Genomic DNA, 24,679 nt, shown 5'->3' with positions numbered 1-24,679 from the left:
CTGTCTATTTGCCGGCGCTTGGAGGTCGCTGGCTGTCAGGACACTGGTGAGAATGACAGATGGATGTGGAGGGAGGTGGGTGGGCTGTGAAAAGCAAAGGGAAAAGCTGGGCAAAATTCCGAAAGAGAGAGAAAGAGCGGCAAAAAATTGGACATGTAAAATTCGCAAGAAAGACGCCCATTGCCAATGCAAAAGGCAACCTTCAAAACAGTTGCATGCATTTTTCAATTTTAGAATGACGAGGCGATGGTTTATACGCCACACCCCCTTTATCCACCCTTTTTCGCTTTTCCCTTTTTCCATTTTCCATTTTCCAGCCACATCCCACTTTTTTGCCTCCCTGCATGCAGGCGTTGGTTTTTCTGCTGGCTTAAAATTTCACCGCATGACATTCATCATAGAGCAGGACCATTGCGGCCCCCAGCTGTGTGGGATGGGTTAAGGCTGCCACTGCTTTTTCTCTCCGTGTATGTGTGTGCTTTAGATATTTGGGTTTGTTTTTGTACTGAGCAAGGGAGCCAGAGTGTGTGTGTAGCCAAAACAAACATTGCAAAATTTATGTCGTCTCATAAATTTGTAGCATAATTCTGGAACTGCTGCTCTGCAGCCGCCACTCGAAAATGTTTCGCTGCAATTTTGTGCTTCTGGCCAAGAGCAACCCAACACGATCCGCTTCGACCCGGATTTGCCTTTTGGACCAACTTGGTTTGGCCTTTGAGCCGTTTGCCTGGTTTCTTTTCTCTGTTTGTTGGTCTAACGAACCGCGTAAATGCAATTTCTCGACTTTCTTTTTTGTTTTGTTGCTGGATAAATCAAACATTGCAAAGAACTTTAAATTGAAGCTTATAAGCCCATAAAGCCACTGAGCGAGGTAGAAGAAATTTGAATATTTTCATGGCTTTAATAAAATATAGTTAAAATATATGGCTTTCCAGATAACAATTTATTTTAATATTATTCTGGGAATATTTCATTTAACTAAGAAAACTAACAGAATATTTTACTAACAAATATATATGATTTTTTTGAGTGCACCTAACCTCAAATCAAACCGCAAGCTCAGCTATCGAGTCAAATGAATAATTGGCAATAATTTGACGGGTTCAAAGGCTGCAACCGGCTGAAAGTTCAATAAATTGTGTGAAATATTCATATCTCCTGTGACAGCTGCAATGGCAATAAAAGTTCAGCGAAGTATCGATGGCTGAAAAGTAGCCACAAGGGCATTTCACAAGGCTGTCAACAAATGCCATTCGTCCAAAACTTTCGGCATGCTAATCAAGGCATTCAAACCCACGGAATCCGCATAATCGGGCTGGAACTTGGGAGCTGCCGTCATCAATTATTCCCGGCTTCGGGGAATTTAGGACTTAAGTCGCTCTGTGTGCATCTCGCATAAATCAGATATTAAATTATTTGCACTGTTGGTGGCTTAATGGCAAGAGTCACAGCTTGCGGAGTGTAATGCGCTTACGTGGAATTAGGTTAATACCCGAAGACTAGCTCAGCAGATTGCGCATACGCAACGTATGCTGCCAGTCGCATTGGTAGTTAAACGACTCTTTGGCCATGTCACTCAGACGGACCCTCTGACTTATGCATATGCAAGCAAGCGGGACCAAAGAAACCAGGTGAGCACGATAAACCGACAGGGAACCAAAAGCCAGGAGCTAGAGACCAAATCTCATGCCAGCGACAGCTCAGAAATGCAAGGGAAAACTTTCCCGAGGCTGTGCAGCAAGTAAATGCACGAATTAGTTATACGAGAAAAGTGATTTCTCAGCTGCACTCAAAACAATAACTTAGTGCAATTATTTATATTATGTACATATTTATGTATATAATCTTGTCATGCACAAAATTTATGTTTGCACTAAGAAAGTAAAGAAGTAAATATTCTGTTTGCATCATTAAATATTTTCCTTAAATGTGAACTAAATATTCATTTTCAATTACACACACAATTGTCGTAAACCAAACATGAGCAAACAAATTACACATTTTTGTACCCTCTGTTAGGACTTTTAAACGGTGGCTTTCACCTTTGTGGACTTATCCAAATGAAGTAGTAACTCTGATTAAGCCCGATTATGGTGGATGATAGTTCACTATTTCATACCAGCTTCCGACAAATTTACTTCCCCCAGCAAATGTTGCCGAAATCTGACCGCAAACATTTTTGCAACTTTCGCCTGGAAAATAAACTGAACTTTTGGTACGACCAAAATTGCGGCTCCAGCAATTATTCTTGCAGCTCTTTCGGCAAACAAAGGCCAACAGAAAAACAGGAGGCACGGGATCTCCTGTACCTGGCCAAAGAAACGGGCTGGCAGGAGTGAAAGCCACCTTCGTTTCAGCAAAACATCCTTCCTGAGTGACTTTCCTTTGCCGCTTAGTTGACTTGCAAAATGGCTGAAATTTCAGCAGGCAGCCAAGCGGGCCCAATTTGACCTACATGCATGGCAAAGAGGAGGAAAAGGCCGAAAAGGTGGACAACAGATTTTAATAATTCATTGAAATCAGCGAAACTAAAGCATTTTAAAGCCCCTTTTTAAGCTGACTTAGCTTATTGAATTTACATTTTATCTATCTGAGGTTCGCCTTCCGGCACTAATGCCCAGATTTGTAAATTTATAAATTCCAAACAAAAAAAAACCATTATACGTTCTGGAATTATGTTGAGCAATTTGTGGCTGCATTTTGGAGGGAGCAACTTAAGCTTTGTCATTAATTTAGCTTTGAGGTCGCCGGCCTGGTCAGCAGATTTTCAGTAGACCGCAAAAAATGGCTTTAAATCCATTTTATGGCCATGGTCATTAACCAAAATATGTCTGTCATGTGAGGCAAATGGTAACGATGATTCGCATACGGCACATGAAACATTTTTGGGGCACGCTCTTTTAATTTAATGGCAGACTCATTTGCCTCGAGGTAAAAGTGTAACTATCGGCCGTTGAAATGATTTTTTTTCCAGAGGAAATCACACATACGCCGGGTAAACACATACATTTATAGAATTGGGCTAGAAAACTTTTTTGGGCCCTCAACTTTGCTCATTTAAATGCTTATTAAATATGCCTGGTTAGGTTTTTAGCAGAGCCCGTTTGCTACAAGGGTCTGAAAGGCTAGAATTCGAAAGCCGAATACCTCACCAAATAAAATCAATCTTAAAATCAAATACTTTATAACTAATTAATACTCTAAATATATTATGGCTATAAATAAAATAGCAATATTGCGAATGAAACGTAACATTTTTTATAGGTTTTCTTTTGGACTACGATATTTTTTCGTATTTATGACCACAAAAAGGTTTATTTCGAGTTCCAGAATTTGTTTGCCAATGGTTCTAAAACGCAAACGCTAAAACTAAAACCAATATGCCATTTAATGCCATCGGCGTCGGAGGAACGAACCCAAAACTATCCGGGCACAGTGGTAAAAATATAATCAAAATAGAAATTGTTGATTTTTCGTTTCGTTGTGCATACTAACGAGTTTTAAAACTTTAACCCACCAACCGAGCGACGCACTTCCACATACACATTAACGTTAAACCATTCCCGCCCCTTGACACATTTACCCCCAGCGCATTCGATTTCATTTTGCATTTGTGGCCCTTGTCGTAGCCTTTTTTTGTGCCGCTGCCAACTGGCGGCCCTTGTAATTTCCGCTGCGTGTTTTCCTTTTTTTTTTTTGCCTCGTTTTTCCAATGTTGTTACCCTTTTTACTTTCGCTTTCACTCTTTCGACACGGCGAGCAGGCTTCCCAGAGCCATTAAGCTCCTTGAATGCCCGAATGTCCTGGCTGCTCCTGTCGCTAAACTGCTAAATGTCGCATAATTATCGTATTTCACTGCGCGTTTTTTCGGGGATTTTTCGGTCCTCCCTCTTGTATATGTCTCTCATTATTGTCTGCTCCTGTTTTTTGGTAAATCCTCTTTGAGAAATACACATATTTTATCGCTTTGAATTTGACAAGATATTTGCGGCATAAAACGGAATGGGTTTTTATTCATTTCGGGCGGAAAAATATGTTTGTTAACGTCTTTATAATGAGAATTATATTTTGCAGCTAATTAGAAAGGTTTTCCATGGAAGGACTAAGGTAAAAGGACTCTGACTCCCTGAGTACTGTGTCCTGTATTCATGTGAGTTCCTAAGCATCCTTATATGTCTGCGCCACTTTTCATTATATATTTGTTGGGCACACATTATCTTTGGGCCATTAAGAACTTTCCGCCCACTCCAATTAATGTTGACAATAACAATTAAAATCATTTGAACCATTCCAGCTCACTTGGGCCAACGTTTATACCATGTATTTCCACTGCCGTAGCCATAAACTATTTGCACAAAACTTTTCTCTTCGCGGCATCGTTAAAAGGACAACCAGTGGAGCTTCAAGTGTCCCTTTTCTAGACTCTCGCAAAGCCGCAGAAACTTTCGAAAGTCCTGCACTAATCGTTAGATACACACACACACACACACACACACACACACACATTTACTGCAAAGGGAATATAAGTGTTCTGAAAATCGTAGACAACTTTTTAGGTGCACAAAACACAATACACAAGTTTTTGTTAAAATTATTTTTGGCTCCCCATGCAGCAAGTATTGTTTTCCCGCCCACGTTTTCCTCTTGGCGGCGCCTCTCCCACACTTTTTTCCTTGCCCCTATTTATGTCTTGGCTTTTTTTTACGATGTAGGCAGGCGCAGGACAACATTTTATTATTTTGTATCGTCTTACATCCGTTTACACTCTTCTGTATCTTCTGTATTTTACGTGGCCCAGCGAGCCTAAAAGTTTTTCAAACAATTCCACCCAGCTGAGTTTAAAAATAATTGCTTCTTTGCTGTGTGCGCTCGGGTTTCTCCTTCATCCCTCTAGTCGCTTTAGTCTAAACGTTTTATTGTTTTATAAATACTTAATATGCGTTGTAATTACTTTCAAGCATCTTATCAACGTTTGTTATCCCCGGCTTATAGTCGTTCACCGGGTCCTTTGTGCGAAAACTAAAATTGTGCCCGAATTGTGTGCGGTTTCATTAAAGGGATTCGACTCGCTTTCAGCCATTCTTCCATTTCAACTCTGTGGCATCACACAAATGGTCAGTGAACATGTGTGGGGAATGCTTGTGGGGTCGGCTAAGTGTGAATTTAATTAGAATTTTACTACAAAGCCATGCAGACAGCTTTTGAAGTGGGTTAATGTCATTGACGCGCTTCCCAGAAGAACGCCAATTCGGAACACCAGGAGCTGAGTGTGTGTTGACCATAATGTCTCCATTTCATGGCCAATAAACAACTGAACCAAGCCTCCCCAGCTCCCGAACTCGATGTGTTGCCAAGTGCGAAAACATTGCAGGAGTTTCAATTCATATAAATAAGCACATGCATGTACATATACATATGTATTATGTATAAAAGATGGCCTGGCAGCGCACAGCGTCACAGTATTTGCAATAAGCCAACAAAACGTAGAAAAGGCGACAAATGCCAACAATGGGGTAAAAAGTGGCCAAATAAAATCCATAAATCGCCAGACAATGAAACAGACACGACGGTGAAAGCGGGGGAAATGTAATAAAAATACAAGTCACAAAGCAAGAGGGTCCTGGCAACCAAACGTGGACTTCATTTCTGCAGAAAAATGCAATGCAAAGAGAAAAAGAAAACTGCATTTTGTTGTGGAAATTTTTCGGACTTTATTCCGTCGTCCATCTCGTTTTTAATAAAATGTGCCAAGCCCAACTCAAGTCAGGTCGGTTCAGCCGGCTTAGACTCAAAAGCGAGCTAAGCTCGCTCAACTGTAGTTATTGCTATTCTGCTCCTGGTCAGATCCCCAGATTCCCCGACCACCACACTACCAGAGCCAGCAATATCAAGAGCTGTCGAATCTGGGCGAAAGGACAGCACATCCCAGTGCACACACACTCGCCCAGCACTTGACCACATTTGAAAAGAGTTATGAATATTACAACAAGGTCTGCAGGAGAAACGTTGCTTGGGGTTCCCCTATTTTTATGACCCCAATGTGCTTGTGTGTATGTTGCGCTGAAATTGTTATTTTTCTTATTTATTTCAATTTATGAGATTTTTATATGCGCACTTTTGTGGCCTCAGTTTTCATGCAGCCAGTCGGGCAAAGTATATTGCCTTCTAAATAAGTTTTTTTTAATCAAATTTATTTATAAACAACAGCTCAAAGGAAGTCGGTAAAATCTGCAGCACATAAGGTTCAATCTAAATGAAACCTTTGGTTTATAGCACTCTTCGTCTATCTATCTGCATTTATTTCCATATTCGTTTCCATGTTTTCCAGTCTTTTATTCGAAACTGTCTTAACCAATATATTTCGGATATTTTAGGACATTTTTACAGACATACAGACTTTAATTAGTAAAATACGAAAGCAACTGCCATTTTTTTGCAGTTTAAATAAAGTTCTAAGCCTTAACTTTTAATGAAGTAATCCAGTCGATTTTTATGTTGACTTCCCCAATGAACTAAAAATAAATGCGGGCCAAGTACTGCAAGAGATTCGAGCAAATGAAACCTTAACAAATTATCGCATCCATTACTTGGCAACCTTCTGAAACCATTCGAAGATTAGGAATCCCAACCGCCATTGCCACTAATTCAATTTCAAGGAACACGCGAAAAAGACAAAACTGAAATATCGGATGGGGCGAACTATATATATATATATATATATATGTACTTTGCTCTGGAAAACTAGTTTGAAGAGACTACAACTCGGTCACGAACTGCCATAAAAAGCGCAGTGAAAATGGGAAAGCTGGAAAATGGGGAAAAAAAAGAGGTGGGGGTCATATCGGGGAGCGGTGCTGAAAGACTACCGAGAGTGTGTATTGGAGTTGATATTTGCGCATCAGTGAGCACATTGAACTGTCAATGCCAGAAAAAGGAGCAGGCGAAGAATAAGTTCGCTGGAAAATGAGGAGGAAATGGGGAAGCGCGTCTCCATTGCCAATTTATCAATTGCAGTTGGCAATTGACAAAGACGAACCCGACCACTAATGCAGCCATTGCCTTTTTGACCCGAGGGTTGAGTGCTCCACTGGGGAACTGCCTCATCATCACGTGCGTGTTGAAAAAGTAATTACATCGTGGACTGCCAACTATAAATAACAAAGGGGGCTGCGAAGCAATGACACAGTTTTTATTGCAACTTTAAAGTGTCATTTTGGGGCATAAATATTCCCCACAAAAAGATCGCTCCTTCTACGACTGTTCCAGCCTCTTCGGTTTCCTTAGCCTGCATAAATCAACGTAAATGAATGCTATTTAGTTGATGGCACAGGCCAGGAAATGCGCCGCTTAGCCGAACACACTCGCAAGGATGCACACGCAGCTCCTTAAAAATATACACCTAGAGAAATATGGTACAGAAATATAATCTGAGTAAAGCACATTCATAAATTTAATGCAAATAACATTTTGTTTATTATTTACAATATATCTGAAGTATTGTTAAAGGGAATATTAGGCTTAATATTCATTCGGTATTAAATTTGTGTAGTAGTTGTAATGAGTTTGTATCTCCGAAATATAAATCCATGATATTTTAGGGGACTTAACGCAAGTGCATATATATTTTGAATAGTGCACACAACTCTGTCGGCAGTCTCCAACTGGTTGCAGTTACAAATGCAGTCAGTGGCTGGCATTTTCCACATGCATTTCTCAAACGTTCAAATGTGTACGGAAACCGAGGCCAAGTGCAGGCGGAGCTCTAATGTTGCCAACCGAAGAAAGATGGCCCAGAGAGTGAAGTGCTGAAGCCAAAGGGGCTGGCATCTGTGTGTGTTTTTGTGTATGTCTGTGTTTGGCACTTCCGTTTGATATTAGCCCGCTCTCTTCTACGAATTTAGTCAACATCCACAAACATTGGCGAAGGCACTGGCCCAGCCCCACGGTGGCTTTTCTGGGGGTTAATGCATTTCTGCGGTTTTGGCCAGACTTGAGGGGATGCGTTCGGAGAGCATTTTGTTGCGTCTTGAGTAACTGAAGATGTTTGGCCTGGCAGCCAAATGCGAGGCATACAGACATATTTTGCATACTTTGGGGCTAAATCAGCTACGTCCATAAATGCACTGCGGAAATGCATAATATAACTCTAACTGCCTTGTCGAAGATGCTTGGTAGGATCGTTGCTAAAATCGAATTCCAACACCGAAGGCGATTTAGATATATATCAGAATACGGGATTATTTCAGCATTAAGGTCATCAGATGCCAGTTCACTAAGGTGGACTGTTGGGTATTTGACGAAAAAATAAATCGTATTTGCTTAAATCAAGTTTTTTAATCATTTAAGTATAATATATAAATATATTCATATAGGTGGTCGGACTATAAAGCACATGTTGTTTATTTAACAGCATTAAGCCTGTTCAAATTTTCAACAAAAATACTTTATTTTCCTGCCTTAATTAATGCTTAAATTGTGATAATAAAATATGTTTATCTATTATTTTTTTGGCAAGTGAATGGAAATCCTTGAATTGCATTTACATAACCGTGAGTGAGGTAAAAAAATATTTACAAAACATGCAACTTGCACTTTTTGCTTGCATTATAACATAAAGACAAATTCGCAATGCAAATAAACAAAGTGGAGGGTGGAAATTAAATAAATAAGTTGCTGAATTTTTTCGTCACTCCATAGAGGGTTTCGAGATTTTTCAACAGGCGATACTCGGGTTCAGGGATAATGCCTTTGACAGGGGCGAACACTCAGGTTGGGGCGTCGACAACATTGTTTTATTAAATACAAAGTAATGGTCCTGCCACCCACACATGTCCGCATACCCACATACATGCACCTAGCCACTCGCACACGGATTTACACACACACTCATGCCGACATGGCCGCACTCTGACTCCGGAACGGCTTAAATCATTTTCCAACTTTCCTCGCTTTTTTTCGTCCTTTTTTTCATACATCCTTGGTCTTTTATTTTTGTTGGGAGGCACTTAAATTATGCAACAATCGCTACGCACACGTACACATGTTCATCCTCTCAGCCGCACATACAGCACCATGAGTTATGGTGACATTGCCCAAGTTGCGAAATGTAATGCTTCAACTGCCAGTTCAGCCCCAAAAATGCCGTTGACTAGTGTCAGCTGCAGCATTAATTGAAAATTCTTCGCAATTTCTGATCGCTCTCAATGTGATTACCGTGTACATAGGTAATTTAATTAGCCATCCATTCGGATTTATCCTTGCGTTCGCCTTTGACAATTGTTGGAAGTAGCTTAACATGGGAAGAGAATGTGGCTTATGTTGGGATAAAGAGAGAACTTAACGTAATGAAAAATAAAATGTACTTGTTCTGTAAGCTGGTGCGAATTTAAGAGAGGCACTCTTTTAAAAAAATAACATAAATGTTAAGGCTTATAGTTTACCAAAGAGTAACCGAACAGGAAGTCTTTTGATTTTCATAGAAATGGATAGTAACATTATCAGAACTGTACACATACTCGGCAAAATATACGCAAGCCCGTTAAATATTTGTTATATTCTTTTTATTTATTTTTAAGTTTTCTATGCATGGCAAACATTAAATGCGTAAGATTTTTAAAAAATATTGCCTACTTTTGGGGTCATGCCAACATGGTTGTTCTGACTTGTTGAGTTAACAGAGCTAATGCTTCGGCATCCGTGCTGTTAACTAGCAATGGCGACCGGCAAGAGAAAATGTCCTTTTATTGGCGAAAGCCGGCTACTGGCAACCTACTAACCTAGTGAGGCCTCTCCCACAATCGCTTGTTATCACATTAGGAAAGGTCCTTTGAATAGCAGTAAGTTCCACTGTAAATGCTACTGTACAGAGAGAATTCTGTACACTGCAGCATCCCGACACCGAAGTCGCAGGACACATTTTCAGTACATTTTGAGTTGTTGACGGCGGTGTGCGTGTTCTTCGGCATCCGAGAGCCCGATAAAATATGTGTGTGCGCTTTCCGAGTGGCTGAGTTGTGAAAAGCATGAAAAATTACACCCAAATGTAAAGTGCCTCCTTGCTTGGCAGCAGTTCCTTCAACAGAAATAAAAACGAGAGATAAATTATTTTAATGTGATATGATAGCCGAGAATTTACTCGCGTCGCTGATAACGCACGAATTTCCGCGGCAATCAATTTTAGTCGAAATAATAATGAAAGAAATTAAATTGAAATATCCGCGCTAGAATGTGGCATCGTTTAAATGCCAGTTTATCACAATCGGTGCGTGCGTGTGTCTGCTTTAATTAATATCCATCCCAGCCGCGTGCTCTTGTAATGATTAATGGAATATGGAATCAATTAACTCGAATGGTTAAAGAATGGTGTCAAACTATCCGCGGAATTTACACGCACGTTCGCAATAATTAAGCAGTGCTTTTTCGCGGCAAAATGGTGTGAAAAGTTTTGAAAAAGAATTCGCAAAACTTTCGCGGTGCGCTCACGTGAAATAAAATATTTGTGTGTAATCAGGAATTTAATTAAAAGTAATAAAACTAATGGCACGCTGCACGAGTGCGCTACAATTTGCGAAAGCAACGGGGAATAAAACAAGAATAATTAAACTGTTGATGGCCGGCACCGTAAAAGCGTTTTAAAATAGTTGTTTAATACAATATCATGGTATAACACACTTAACGAGCACAGTATATTAGCCTAAATTCGGTTTTGGTATTCAATAATAGAAGATAATGGAAAAACGATACAAAAAATTAGGCTTTACCCCACCTAACAGCAATTTCCGCGCTAATAACTGGATCATGTGTATATTAATTAAATATACGAATGTTCCTATTTATGAATACAAACAAGGTTCTCGATTATTAGTTTCGAGTTTGTCATCGTCTAAATCACCATTAATTGTGGTGCAATGACACCAACAACAAATCCATAAACATCGTGTTAATTATATCTAAAATGTGTGACTTCCATGGAGTGCATTTCATACCACCGCCCGTCATAAAATGGGCTATCAATGCCAATAAGCTCTCTTGTATAATGAACTGATAGATAAACAAATCTGTTTCAAAGCCAACTCAAACAAATCCATACGACTGCACTCGAATATATTTAGTTTATAACTAATTGCGCGCATAACGCAAACAATTATGGACAGTACAGCAGCAATGTCACCACATCGCATTCGGGCCACAAATCTAAAAACACTAAGCGGCTTATGAGGCATTCATGTTATGTACACACAGTGTCAATCCCGAGAAAATGGATGCCCATCAGAAACATGATTAATCTCAATTTATGACATCATCATCAGAGGACGAGGCTGAAAATCAGTGCTGAAAAAAAATCAGTCGCTCTCGGCGAGTCTCTAACGATCAAGCTGGCAATTAATCAATCAATCAAATTATCAATCAACACTTTACGGTGAAGTGAAGCAGGAGCTTCGCAAACTAAGCCATAATTGACATTTATGGCTGATGGGCTTAAGCCCAACTAACCCCAACCGTATAGCATGCATGCGTGAATATCAGGATGCTGCCATCCTGATTCACGGACAATATGATTTATGCAGCAGCATAATTAGTGTCCTGGATATACAGCATTCGGTTGGCCATGCACCCCTGTCATCGTTGCTATTATCCTGCTGCCCTAATCACATTTCGCATAATGTGTAACTTAATAAAATAATAATATTTCCGAAATTATACTTTTGCTAATTAGTTGCATAAATCAAGCCATAAACCGGATGAACGTCCTCCATCCTGGTCCACCTCCTTGTTCCCCTCCTAATTGATTTGAGTTGTAGACACGATTTTTGCATTTATCCCCTCTAATTAAATGGCACTACATATGCCGGGTTTATATCGCCATAAACGTTACCAAAGCCAGAGTGCGCGGCGAAAGTGGTCCGAATCTCGGCTATTTCACACCTCGGCTTTCACCTGACTTTCACTTGAACTCTTACTTCCGATTCGCCGGCTGCAAGTGATATGTTTGCCGCTCTTAATTTATCATCTGGGGTTCATTTGCCGTAAGTGAGTCTGCGGTGTCATTATTTTTTGTGGCTTTCGGGACTCGAGCTGAGCCCTACATGCCATCACATAAAAAGCGATGCTTGGCATTATGATTAGGGTACGTGCGTCAGCATTGTCCGGATAATGGAAGCGGAGGCTCAGAAAACGTTAAGCCAGGTTAGGGAAGCAATTGTGGCTGCGGCCCGGATAACTTGTCCGCCTCGGGACCAAATTTCACTCGCAGCGAAATCATACGGTAATCCAAAGCCAACAGACATAAATCGCCCTGATTGCCTTCAATCTTGTCGAAGGTCCTTGAACTGCTTGCTTCCTCTTACTTTGCTGGGCATTCGAAGATGGGGATTAATGGTTCAGCCCAAAAATTGATGATAAATTTGGGCAATGCATCAATGATAAGTAACTGATGTAAATCGCAATAAGATATACGAATATCCAGGTCACAGTAAATTTATCTCGCATGAGAAACGAAATGATATTAACTTAAATTATTACTATATAGGAATGTCCTCCTCTGCTTATTGCCGTATAAAATATTGTTTTGAACTGAAGAAAAATTGCAGTCAATATGTATTTGAGTTTTAGCACTCATCCCACCCTCACTGTTTATAGCCCAACCCAAAACCCAAAGAAAGTGCAGCAATAAAATAAAATTATTATATTTGCCGGCTCTGTTGAGCGGCAGATAAAATAGTTGCAACTCCCAGCGCTGCGACAGAAATTGGCCATATATCCCGGGGATGTGAAATCGAGCCATTACACAAGCCAAAAGCCGCGGGTCTGCGATTCCGCCAAATGTCTCCCGATATGTGGGCGGGAATTGAAATGGGTCTGAAGGGTAGGGGCGGGGACGGCAGTCAGCCATGTGAGCAATTTGGTAGCCCCGCCGAATCCGAGGCCCTGGGCCACCGAAAGGAACAGATTTGCAGCCAGCGACGGGGAATCGAATCAGGGACCCGCAGCTCACAGCCAGATAAGCAGCTGTGATTTATTGCATCTAATTGCTCACGAGCCGATCCGCGAACGTGCCCCAATAACAATTGCTGGCTTCACACCTCAGCGAATTCGAGTCGGATGCCCCAATGTCCAAATTGCTTCAAAACGCCATCGGAATGTTATCAATGAGCACATACATTTTGTGGTCGACGGCTCCTGCCAGCCGCCAATCAATTTAAACTAAAGTGGTTACGCTTCATCAAAACCACTTTCCCTGGGCATTTTGCGAAAATATCAAAACTGTCACTGTTTATGATATTAAAGCAGAGAATTTGTTCATTCGAAGACAATTCTTTAAAGTTACAAGTATAAGTAAATATAAAGATTATAGGCATATAAGCCTATAAGTAAATATAAGTCTATAAAGGTAAACTTAAGATACAAAAAATTGGTTCAATCAAATCGATCAAACAATTCTGAGTACTATTTCTAATAACCAGAAAGGAAAAGCAAAGTTGAAAGCATTGAAATAAGCCGATTCGCGAAGTAACAAAGCAAAAGTAAAAGGTTCATGCAATTTTGATCAGCAGAAAAAATGTAAGATGAAATAAAGCATAATTCGAGCAGCATCCTCAGAAAAATCTGTTATTCTTTTGCAACTATCAAGGGACATTAAAAGTTCAAGAAGGGAGACTTCTAAAAGAAATCGATGTGGTCAAGGGAAGAAAAACGTAAAAATCCCATCATGAAATTTGCATGCAACGTGAGAAGAACTGCAGGTTTTTCTTTCTGACTCAGTTTAGCAACAATAGATGCCGAGTGTGGAGCACTTTTCATTAAATTTATAACAGACACACATGCAATAAAATTTTCCACTCACTTGAAGGCTAGCTAATTTATTCGAAAATGTTTGAGCAGCGCAAATAAACGAGCGACGCCACATGACAACAATTTAATGAATTTCACTGTGGCAGCGGCAGAGCAGGCTAATTAAATAACCACGCCCACTTCAGCTCACCTCGAGCGTAATCTTTGCCCTGCCACGCCCCCTGCGGATATTTCCACCCACTGACCTGCCAGGGAATGGATAACTTTATAACTCGGGCTAACTTATTTTTTGCCACTCGAACGCTTTGCTTTGGCTTCGAGCACCTGGCCAAACGGCCAAACTGGCTCGTAACGAGCGATGTCCAGTAGGATATTTAAACTTTAATGGGGGTTAATTTTTGGCGAAAACAGTTTTCAATTGTTTTGAAAAAGTACCGAAATTAATATAACAGGGGGCAGAGGTAAGTTAAGTAAAATCAACTTCATGCAAAATGTCAACTAGCTAAAAATCTTAGACCGGGAAAAAGTTCATACTTAAATATAACCCCATTTAGTTGTGCAAAAGAATTTATTAAATCGAGATAATTTGTTAATTCACATCTAATTATTAAAATGTCTTAAAAGAACCCATCTGTTGCGCTGTTTTTCTATGAACAATCAAATTCCTCAACCTGACAGCCCATTAAGCACCGCCTGTCTGTAACAAATTCATCCCTTAAGCTCAAAAAACATTTCTAATTAACTTTTAAGCTACAGAGCAGTGCGAAAGCAGATACATTCAATTTTCACAGCTGAAATTTAAGCTATTCAAATTGTACTTTGTACATAAACATATACGTAAAGATTTTAAAAGTTGCTCAACTTCGTGTTGTTGCTAAAACTTTGCCACTGAACTTTGCTCAAGCATCTATTGCAAATATTACATAAAAAAAAGGAAAGGAAGGCAAATGAAAGTTTTTCTGTGTAACGTAAAAATTGCTCACTTTGTTTTCCGGTGAACCAAAAAATAAAGTTGCTAAAATAAAATTTAATTTCAACCTCTTGCTCGTTGTCGTCGTGCAACTGGAAAATAAAAACGAAATGGATAGAGAGAAGTGGGTCAATAAAATGCAAGTAATGCATAAATTTGCAGCAGAAACTGGAACTCGCAACTGAAAAGCGGGAATTGTGCTATGCCCCCAAGGAAAACGGGGCAGCATTAAAATAAATAAAAATTAATTGGTATGTTACCAGCCGTTGGTTGGTAGTGAGAAAACACCGACTAAATGGACGGACTGGAGCAAGGTGCTGGGCATTCGGGAAACTCAACTGGAGTCCACACAGTTGGGCAGCTGAGTCAACTCTACTCGGCCAAAAGTGGGCTATGCATATGCATAAGGGGCGTGGCAAACAGATACAGGCGGCAAGTGGAGGGACTTTCTCCACCCCACCAGTTCAAGTGTATTAACACAGCAAATAAAGAAAATATTACAAGAAAGTAAAGCGAGGCAAAAGCCTTACTCTTCAAACGGCAACATTTTCGCAGGGTTTTCCCTTTCAACAATAATCCTGAAGACCGCAGGGAAAGGCAAATAAAACGTGACGGGCTTTATTATGTTTCATAAGAAAAGCAAGACGTGACGAGATTTTCCCGAATAGGCAGAATGTTAATTGAGTGAAAGCCAGTATGGGATACCTTCGCTAAGAACCTGCCGAGTGTATTAAGTGTATCAGAGATTGGGCATTATCATTATAGAAACATGAAACTCTTCGTTATTTTCAGACATTCTGCATAAATTAAATGCTTGCCTCTGCGAAGACTGTCTTAAATTGCTTGAGATATATTAACCAAGTCTACCCGTTAGAAATTTTTTAATCATACTTGCGGTTGCTCAGATTTAAGCCAATACTTGCCGCCTTTGACTTGGTTTACCAGCTGGTCTTTGAACTTTGACAAACTTCTTAAAAGTAATCTTGTGTACTTATGGCAACATTCTTTTCAAGTTTTTTTTTCGTGCACGAACTTTAAGCTACCTTTAAACCTGGGAAAATGAAATTTCTAAACTTATGACTTGGCCAACTTTGGCAGGAAACACAAAAAAACCCTGGGCAATTCCGAATTGTGCATAGAACTCGTTCATCAAATCATTTTATGGTAACTACGGAGCAGATTTTGTTACTCTAGGTAGTAAGAAGTGAATTGCATCCCCGGAAAATATCAAAACTAGCAAGTATAAAATGCAAGGCAGTTGCAGCAGCATTTTCCCAGGCATCGAAAAATCATGGGGTCGGGGGGAGAAAAAGTTGGGGAAATGGGTCACACGGCTGAGTGCATTTTTGGCGCGTCAAAGATGTCGATGTGCAGCAAAAGCAGCTGGCAGGGAGATTTCCACCGGCTTGACAGCAGGCAAAGGAAAAAGGAAAAGCATTGGGGAAAATTGTGTCCTGTTTAGGCGTGCCTGCCTATGAAATATGCTAATGATCAACTTGAGACATGTTCAAATGATTGTCACTACTTCGGCTCCGTGTTGTTTGGCCTCTGAATTCTTCCTTTAAAACAGCAAACTTATCCACATTTCTTTTTAAAGGCAGAACAGCTCTGGCGGGAAATCCGGAAAAGGCCCCCAAACGCAGCCCTCTGCTAATTAGTCAGTTGCTGCTCGCTTTATTACTGGCTTCATATTTTTTCAGTCCGCCACTTCTTCTCGAGAATAATTCTTTTTCTTTTCTTTTATTTTGGTTGACTGTTGCCACTGGCAACGTTTTGGCACTTTTGTCTGGCTGCGCAAATTGCTGGCAAATTAATTCTTATAAATTTAATTAGTTCTGCATACTGGTCAGATTACCCTCTGGTAATTTAATAAGCTCGCAACGATTGAGCTGAATTTTTCCTATGAGTGTGAGAATAAATTCGCGAATAAATTTAAAGAAATTCGGAAATGACACAGGGCATGACAGATGACTTGGGATTAATATGGACAAACAACTGGATGACATCCCAACCTTTCGCAAATTTTATTTTGCCGTTTTAATTGCGAGTTTTTAGCGCTGCCACTTTTTTTGTCTACGAGCTAACCAAGGCGCAACAGCGGAAAGGACTTTTCCACACACCCATGTCCTCAAGAGGAAAGTCTGGAATATGGGCAGAAAAAGTTAACAGGAACAGCAAGGAAAATACACCGAAAGAAACTATTTGTGAATTTCTTTAGATAACTCTAATTTTTCTCGTTACTCCATTTTCTTTTTATTGCTAAAAACTGATTAATATACTGAATTTAAAGTACTATTTGTTAAGATTCAGCCCTTTTAACGTCGCAGCAATTATTTCCTAGAGTAATTCTTTTGATAATTTTTTAATTACTGCATGTGCCGTATTTTTGCTAAATGTATCTTGCACTAGGAGTGCTTTCCTCAGCTCCCTTCCATTTCCCACCGTGAACTGTGAGCGGGGAGTGTGTGATTGTAGCCAATGCAAGGACGAGTGCACAGGATCCTGCATTAGGTTCCTGCACGGTTCAGTGCTTCAAACTTAATCCTTGCTCTGCTTGCGCCTCTTGCTCCCCGCGGCTTCGCTTTTCCGGCTCCACCGCCGATTTCCCAGCTGTATGTGTGAATCGTTAGTGTATAATTTTAAAGTTGGATTAAGCTAAGGAGACGAGGGCAAGCAGGAGCAACAAGGATGCGCACGGAAAGGAATGTGATGGCAAAATCAGGTCAACTGTATGTGGCACTTTTACAGCTTATTACGGCAAAGGAAATGCCACCGCCCACCGCCCTTTTCTGAGCACTATCTGTTTGTCACCCTGCAGCCTTTTATGGAGCTACATTATCGCATAATGTAATCATTGGCCCAAATGATGGCATGTCCTCAAGACAAATTCTTTGTTATATTAGCCTTGGCAAGCCGCGCTAAAGGCACGTCCTTGCAGTTCGTCCATAAAACGAGCAAAACGGAAAGGGAGAGTGGGTCCAATAAAATAATAAAAGTAAGTTTAGTTAAAGGCAGTGCAAATAACAACACCTCAGTGGCAACAGCTTGTATCTCAGGGCTATAAAAAGGCCATTAATTGGCTTTTCACAACAGGGAAAGACACTGAAAGAGAGGACAAAATGGAGTGGAAAATAAATACGAAATCAACTGCATTTAGTCAGCTATCTTTAATCTACTTCAGACGTGCAATTTAATTAATTTCCATCGATTCGATAGTCCTCGACTGACTGGAAAAGTTGCGGGCACTTAAAACTAAAACAATAGAAATCATTCTTGGCTCAGATGGCTGTGCACTTTCCAGCGAAGCAATGCAGTGGGAAAATGCCAAGTGAAACTAATGAGTTTCCGCTAAAGTTTAAGTGATTTGCGGTCAGCTTTAGCTGCTTCACTTTTCGCAGTGATTCATTTTCTGAGCCCCACTTTTCCCTCTCAAGAGCCCAATAATGCAGTTTTATGAGTTCTCAGTCTTTTATTTATTCACATACTTTGGGCCATCTCTTTCGAGAATTATTTGTATATCTTTCTCTTTAGGAAGCGAAATTTGCATATTTATGGGACAGTTTTGTAGAGCGAAATAAATCTGCGGGCCATAATGCAAAATTAGGTCCGTCCGGTTGTAAAAGAGCCCCTTTTGGTCCCAGTTAACCAAGTATCTGGCTTATTGATCTATCTCAACGAATATATTAACAACAGAAATTTGTTTACATTGCGACGGCAATTTGATGTTCCAACCAAGATTATGCCCCGGAAAAAGAAGCCAAGTTATTTATTGTGTTTTTCTTGTTGAGCATGAAATCCCAATCCTTTTGTGGCCCGGGCAACTTTTTAATGATCCAAATGCTCGATTGCTTGGGTAACAAACAGCAATTTGTCAGGGCAATATAATGCGAAACTTTTGTTCCACAATAATTGATTTACTTTGCCTCCCTGTCGTCAATCAATTGCCGTGGCGAGCACTCATACGCCACGTGGTACCGGGCTGAAGCGCCGACATAACGAGCAAACAACAGCAAACTCTCTTTGGCATCGGCATTACATGCTCCGCTGCTGATAACGGTATAGCTATAGCTCATGCGTCTGTGTCCATGTGCGTGAGTGTGCGTGAGTGCTTGAGTGTGTGCTGTGAACACATTAGGGGCGTGGTCGGACGCCCTGATTGATGTCACTTTAGCTGTCTGTCCGACTCGCGATGCCATCGATGATGGAAGCCCTGGATTCTCGAGCATTTTGCAAGCGCTCCAGAAGTGCGATCTTCGAATTGAGTGATGGGCTACCGAAACTCCTCGGAGTTGAGTGGATAGGAAAGGACATTGGCACAAATTGGGCAGATTCCCGAAATAGCAATTCCTAGCCAAATAGTTTACTAGTTGGGTAGTAGTATTGAAATTAAATAATAATGTACAGAGTTTCAAGGATATGTGAGCACAATGTTACTGACCCTTGAAATTCATTGTAAAGCTCCTAGTTTCTATTGGATTTATAATTTATTTAAATATGTTCATAAAATATGTTACTGCACTCTTTGTTTTACCAATTTCAGCATTTGTATAAAGATTTTTTTAAATACTTTATCAAAATCACCCTTTTTAAGGAGATTTTCCGCGTCATTTATTTGCCACACCCGCTATCCCTAAGTAGAAAATAATAATTCCACATGAGACCCGCACAATTGCGCCATTTAGATGAGTTCCAGATCCTCCGTTCGAGTGAGAGGGTATACGAAAGTTTTTCGGCACGTGACAAAGGGCTGGGAAGTTGGGAAAATGAGGGAAATGGTAGGCGTGGCTGATGCGTCTTTGGCTTCTCGCCTTCCGTCTCGCGATTCCGTCAGCCGCAAAATGGCAGGCAGAAATAATGAGGCTTACATTTATGAAATTTATGCGTGACACCCACTTGAATGCGAAAGCGAAAATGAGTTTGTCTTTTGGCAAAAGGCAGTACCAGAAGCGAGTGTCTTTAACGCTTATCAGCGGGTCGCCAAGGAGCGTGAACTCCCCTAATATTGCGCCTTTGTCATTTTTAATCTTAATAAAAGAAAGTTTTTGGACAAAAGTGCCGGGCGAGGCGTTTTTATTGCGCCACTAACAAAAGTCGTGCGAACAAAATGTTTATGTCACATGACAAAATCGTAGGGAAGAACAGTAAGGGGCGCGTCATTATTATCAATGCATGTTGACGAGGGGATGGGCGTTGTGGGATGGCCAAAGTTTGCGCACAACTTTCACATGAAATAAAATCAAAATATCATAAACACTTGAGCTGGGGGCGTGTGTCTGGCCTGGCCAGATATATATTTATTTATTTTTATGCTCGTCGACAAATGCCATTAGATAAATAATACCAAATAGAATTGGCCAAGGAAAAAACTTTTTCCCGGTCGTTTTCAGTTTTTCTTTCTGGTCCCGGCAAAGCAAATAAATAGAGCCAATAAAAGCCTTGAAAATTGATGAGCTTTTCTATTTCCACTGAAACTTTTCTGACACCCTGGCCTTGAGAATGCCCCAAATGAAAAGTTTAAGAACTGAAAATGCCGAAAATAAAATCAATTTATCTCCCATCGCGCTTACTTTCGATCTGCTGGAAACCAAACATTTTCTACTATTTCAAAGCGTTATTGCCCCGCTCTTAATCCGGTTTCGAATTAGTCCATGTGTATATGCATACATTTCACTGCCTCCGTCACTCTAATCCCATCAAAAAAAGCAATACTTTTTCTGCCATTTGACTGAACTATAACGCTATAACACCAAGTAACGTGAGGGTGTGTGTGGGCATGGGTATGGGAATAAAATATACACTGCAATTTTTATTGACTGTCGCACTGAAAATGAAACTGCAAAAAAGAAAAAATCCAGCGCAAATCAAATAAACATTCCGCATAAAATAAATTCCGGGGCATATCAAACAGCGCCACCCCAAAACTGAGTCCGAGCAAATAGAAAACAAATTGCATGTGCAAAGGGTGTGGCTGGTGGTCGTGATATTTTATTTTCGGTGGAGCGGTGGTGAAGCGATTGCACTGCAGAGGAAAAAAGCAAATGCTGGAAATCAAATAAATCAAATGCTCGTAAATAAATCATTTGAATTTATTTTCATTTGGCCAAAAACGAAATGTTGACAAAATAAAAGCACATAAATACTCAACGCCCGAAAACACGTCGATTTCACATTTACCCAGCCCATTCAAGGAGCACACACACACACACAGGCATATACAGCATATTCCTGGCGTGAGCAACAAGAGTCCTGCTGACTGACATCGGACAGGCGGATGAAAGTGGCGAAACTAAGGACGCAGGGATCTCGTGAGCCTGTCACGAGCCAACAAAAGCTAAAATGTTATTTTCACACTACCCAGCTTTGCAGCTGGGCTCCTGGGCTCCTTGGCTCCACTGGTGTCCTGTTTCCGTTTGTGTGCCCTCCACTTGCGGTTAGTTATTTCATCCCCGAGTGCTCCGCCAGCACAGCAATTGTCCTTTCGCCACACTGAAACACATATAAACGGCGGTCGTATTGCTGCTTTTATGGTATTTCTTTTTATTAGTCACCAACTGTCGATTGTTGTATATCCATGACAACATGACACGTCTGCCGCAATAGAGTATCTTTATAATAAGACGATTATGGCTCACTAAGCCGACCTACGGATGTGGGGAGTTGTTTGGCTGCTTGAATGGCACGTTATTGATCTTAAGTGGAATTCCGTTTCTGGGAAATCTTCAATAGATAGCTCTCCGAATTTAAAGCACATTAGCGAAGAATATTTAATAAGTCTGTAAACATAACAAAAAAGCCTCTTCCTCCGCAACTAATTAAAATTTGGAGCAATTTCTGAGATATTTTGGTAACCCATCTATACAGAGTTCAGAATAATTCAGAGTCTTGACCGATCCCCACTCAATATCCACTGCGGGCGAAAGTTTAAGACAAATTAACAAGGCGGGCCCTCAGCTACTCTACAAATTGCAGCTTTCAACAGGATGCCCTGATGAAGGTGGCGCCGGAAAATCCTCTAAGCCCGGGAATTGCTTATGCCAAACGTCAGGCGGAGAACTACTGGAACAAGAGTTTCTGAGTTGCTGAGTTTCTGCTTCCTGTTCCCTGCGGTCGGATGTCTTCAGCTGCAGCTCTACATCTTAAATGAATGCCGGGGGAGTTGGGAGTCGGGACCAACTGCAAAAGTTGGCCACCACAAAACAAAGAAAGCTAGCAAATTAATTACATTTTATTTGGGTTCCGCTGGCCCGGGAACGATTGATTATTTCGTGTGCGCATATTTGCTGCTTCATTTGTTTGCCAGCCCGGGAAACTTGAGCCAAAGTCCCATTTTCCCGAGCAGTTTCACCATCCACCACTACCTCAATCCTTACCAAATCCGTCTTACAGTGTCTCGCTAATTGAATTGTTAAGCGCATTTGATGCGCTTGCCAAGTTGCTCTTTAAGGATGCAATTTTGCTGGGAGCTGCTCGTCGGCGAGCGTGCAAACACTCGAGTGGATGGAATGGATGTTTGTCTGCAACAGGCAGCAATCTGCTGGCTGGGGTTTTCCCCGGAAACGCTGCTTATAATTGTTTCCCCCGCCCCGCACAGGCACTTTTCCATCTGCCGACGACCGCCTTCATTCACTTTGTTGTTCTGCAACTGTGAACAGCATCAACAACAATAAGGACATACATATGTTGCCTGCTTGTTCTGGCTTCGCTGTTTTTACAACTTCAAGTTTTCATGTTTTTCCATTTATATGGTTTTTTTACTTCTTTTATGCGTTTTTATTTTTTATTATTCCGCTCCTCCGCTTTTTTTTAAACTTGGTTCGCCAGATGTTGGCTTTGGCTTTGGCGTGGCTATGTGGGTCACTCACTTTTTGCGTTGTTAACTCATTTGAATTGCACGTCAACAATTGTGAAAACAAAGGGAAAACTTTTGCCATTTGTTCGGCCAACAACAAACAGCATTCGACAGCACCAACGCTTACAACAACAAGTGCAATAAAAGCAACAAATTTGTCGGGGGTTCCCAGAATGCAAAAGCGCTTTGGGACTTGAGTTCTATCTGCTAATTCCTTAGATCATCCCCTGGAGCTGCGTAGACACATACATATTTTAATTTTTAGAAAAACTTTCCAATTGCGACAATCAAGTGCACTTTGTGTTGCATTAAACAATGCTTAATTCGCTGGATTAAGTCCCTCTTGTGGAAAGCCATTGTGATTGTAATGTTTTTACTAGGAAAATAACATTTAAATCAAATTGATATAAAGTAATTAGTTATTTTCATTTTAATTGCATTTTTCTTGTACGAGTGCTTAAACAAAAATTAAAATGAATAAAACTTGAATTCAAAAAATAATGTCTGCTTTATTATCCCTCTTCGATGTTCAGTTATTGAAAGTTGCTCTTTTAAACAAAATATAGAAAGGATTGTAACTTTTGCCGTTTTAGCATTTTTAAATTTCACACATGTGCGTTTGCACCTATTTTCTTCTTTTTCTCTTAGAAGTGCAATATTGTGCTTTAAAGTGTGGCTTTTTCAAAAACCAAATGTCGGCATTTCTTCTCAACTCAGCAGGTGGTCGACAAGTTGTGGCAGCTGCTTTTCATAAATAAACGAGTTGATTTCCTGTGGTCTCCATAAACTTGTCATTCCACATCCATTTGGTAGATATCACATTTCTTTCGTTGCTCCTGCCACTTTCTGGCAAGTGAACTCTGCTAATTTACTTGGCTGGCTTCCTTCCCCTGGCCACAAAATCCACCGTCTTTGGTGGAGGCTTGTGGGATCGGGCAAGTTTATATTCATTAAACTTCCGCCACATTTTGCGCTTTATATTTTGGCGCTTTCAAATGTCGGCCCGGGACACTCACTCGACTGAAGTATACCCCTCTTGCTGCCCCGTCGCCCGGAAGAGTGTGCGGTTAGTTTTGGCCGGAAAGTTTATGCTTTTGTATTTCCGGCGGGGCTGGGCAACAGTTTTACCCGCTTCCTCTTCGTTATTTTTCTTTTCTGCTTTGGCCGACTTCATCTTGGGCCGGAAAAGTGCAATTTTGAAATTTGTGCTGCATTGAGGCTTTCTTTTCTTCGGTCCGTTTGAAAGAAAAGTTAAGAAATGAGCATGTTTAACTTTTTGGCAGGCAAAGGAGCATAAGACAGCCGGCCAAAACAAGAAAAACTCTTGTTTGCCGACTTCAATTTTCCATCTCCCGTTTTTATTCGATGCAAGGCAGCAGCTGCCGTTTGAGCAGGAGCTTGCATAAATTTGCATAAATTGTGTTAAAGGCGGATTATAGAGCTGGCAAAATGACTTAAAGACGGCAAGTCTGACGCTAATTTCCCTGACCTCAATTTTTCCCCAGCTTGGGTGCTGCTCAGCAAATCGCTGTGAAACCGGTATATGTTGGCGATGCGGACAAAAACAAACTCAAGTCTCAAGAATATTTATTATGGATTTAACTTTACTCATAAATCTTATGTACATTGTTGATTGTTCCTAAAATATTTAATATAAAATGACATTTTCCTTTTGATGGTGTTATTAGGTGCACATTCATTTTTCCCAGTGCCTGCTCTATATTTTTATTCATATTTGAGCGTGCCAGTTGGCTGGCAATTGATTTGGCCAGCTTTCGCCGGCTTACGGGCTTATGACAAAACCACCAATAGCCCATCAAAGTCCAAGCAGGCTATTTGTATGCGGTGCTCGGCGCCAGAGCGAAGCAATTGAGTCACTAATTACTTTGCCTTGGCTTTAATCGTTTCGCAACGCAGAAGTGGATGCTTCTCCGCCGGCCAGCTGTCCATTAAAAGTCCCTTTCCAAGTGGGCCAAATTGTTAAAGTACATTTTGCGGGAGTTGGGGCGGTGAAACGAGGCTTCGCCATTACCCCTTATAGCATAAACAATTAAATATTTAGGAGCCTG

The 24,679-nt window shown here is 40.7% G+C and overlaps 1 protein-coding gene across 2 annotated transcripts in view; it reads left to right on the top strand.

Annotated features, from left to right (window-relative positions):
• LOC6614509 (putative neural-cadherin 2) overlaps positions 1–24,679 on the top strand; it is a 119,068-nt gene that overhangs the window by 54,280 nt on the left and 40,109 nt on the right. The window contains exon 1 of one of the 2 annotated variants that reach the window (XM_032727621.1): positions 9,899–10,042. The exons of the other annotated variant lie outside the window; for it this stretch is intronic. The gene's annotated coding sequence lies outside the window, so the exon portion shown is untranslated. Of the gene's footprint in view, positions 1–9,898; positions 10,043–24,679 lie in introns of those variants that run through there. 2 annotated transcript variants of the gene reach the window in all.

This window comes from Drosophila sechellia, chromosome 2L, assembly GCF_004382195.2.
Source record: "Drosophila sechellia strain sech25 chromosome 2L, ASM438219v1, whole genome shotgun sequence".
NCBI classification, from domain to species: domain Eukaryota; kingdom Metazoa; phylum Arthropoda; class Insecta; order Diptera; family Drosophilidae; genus Drosophila; species Drosophila sechellia.
The sequence above is the reverse complement of the archived record's forward strand: the minus strand, read 5'-3'. Positions and strand labels throughout refer to the sequence as shown.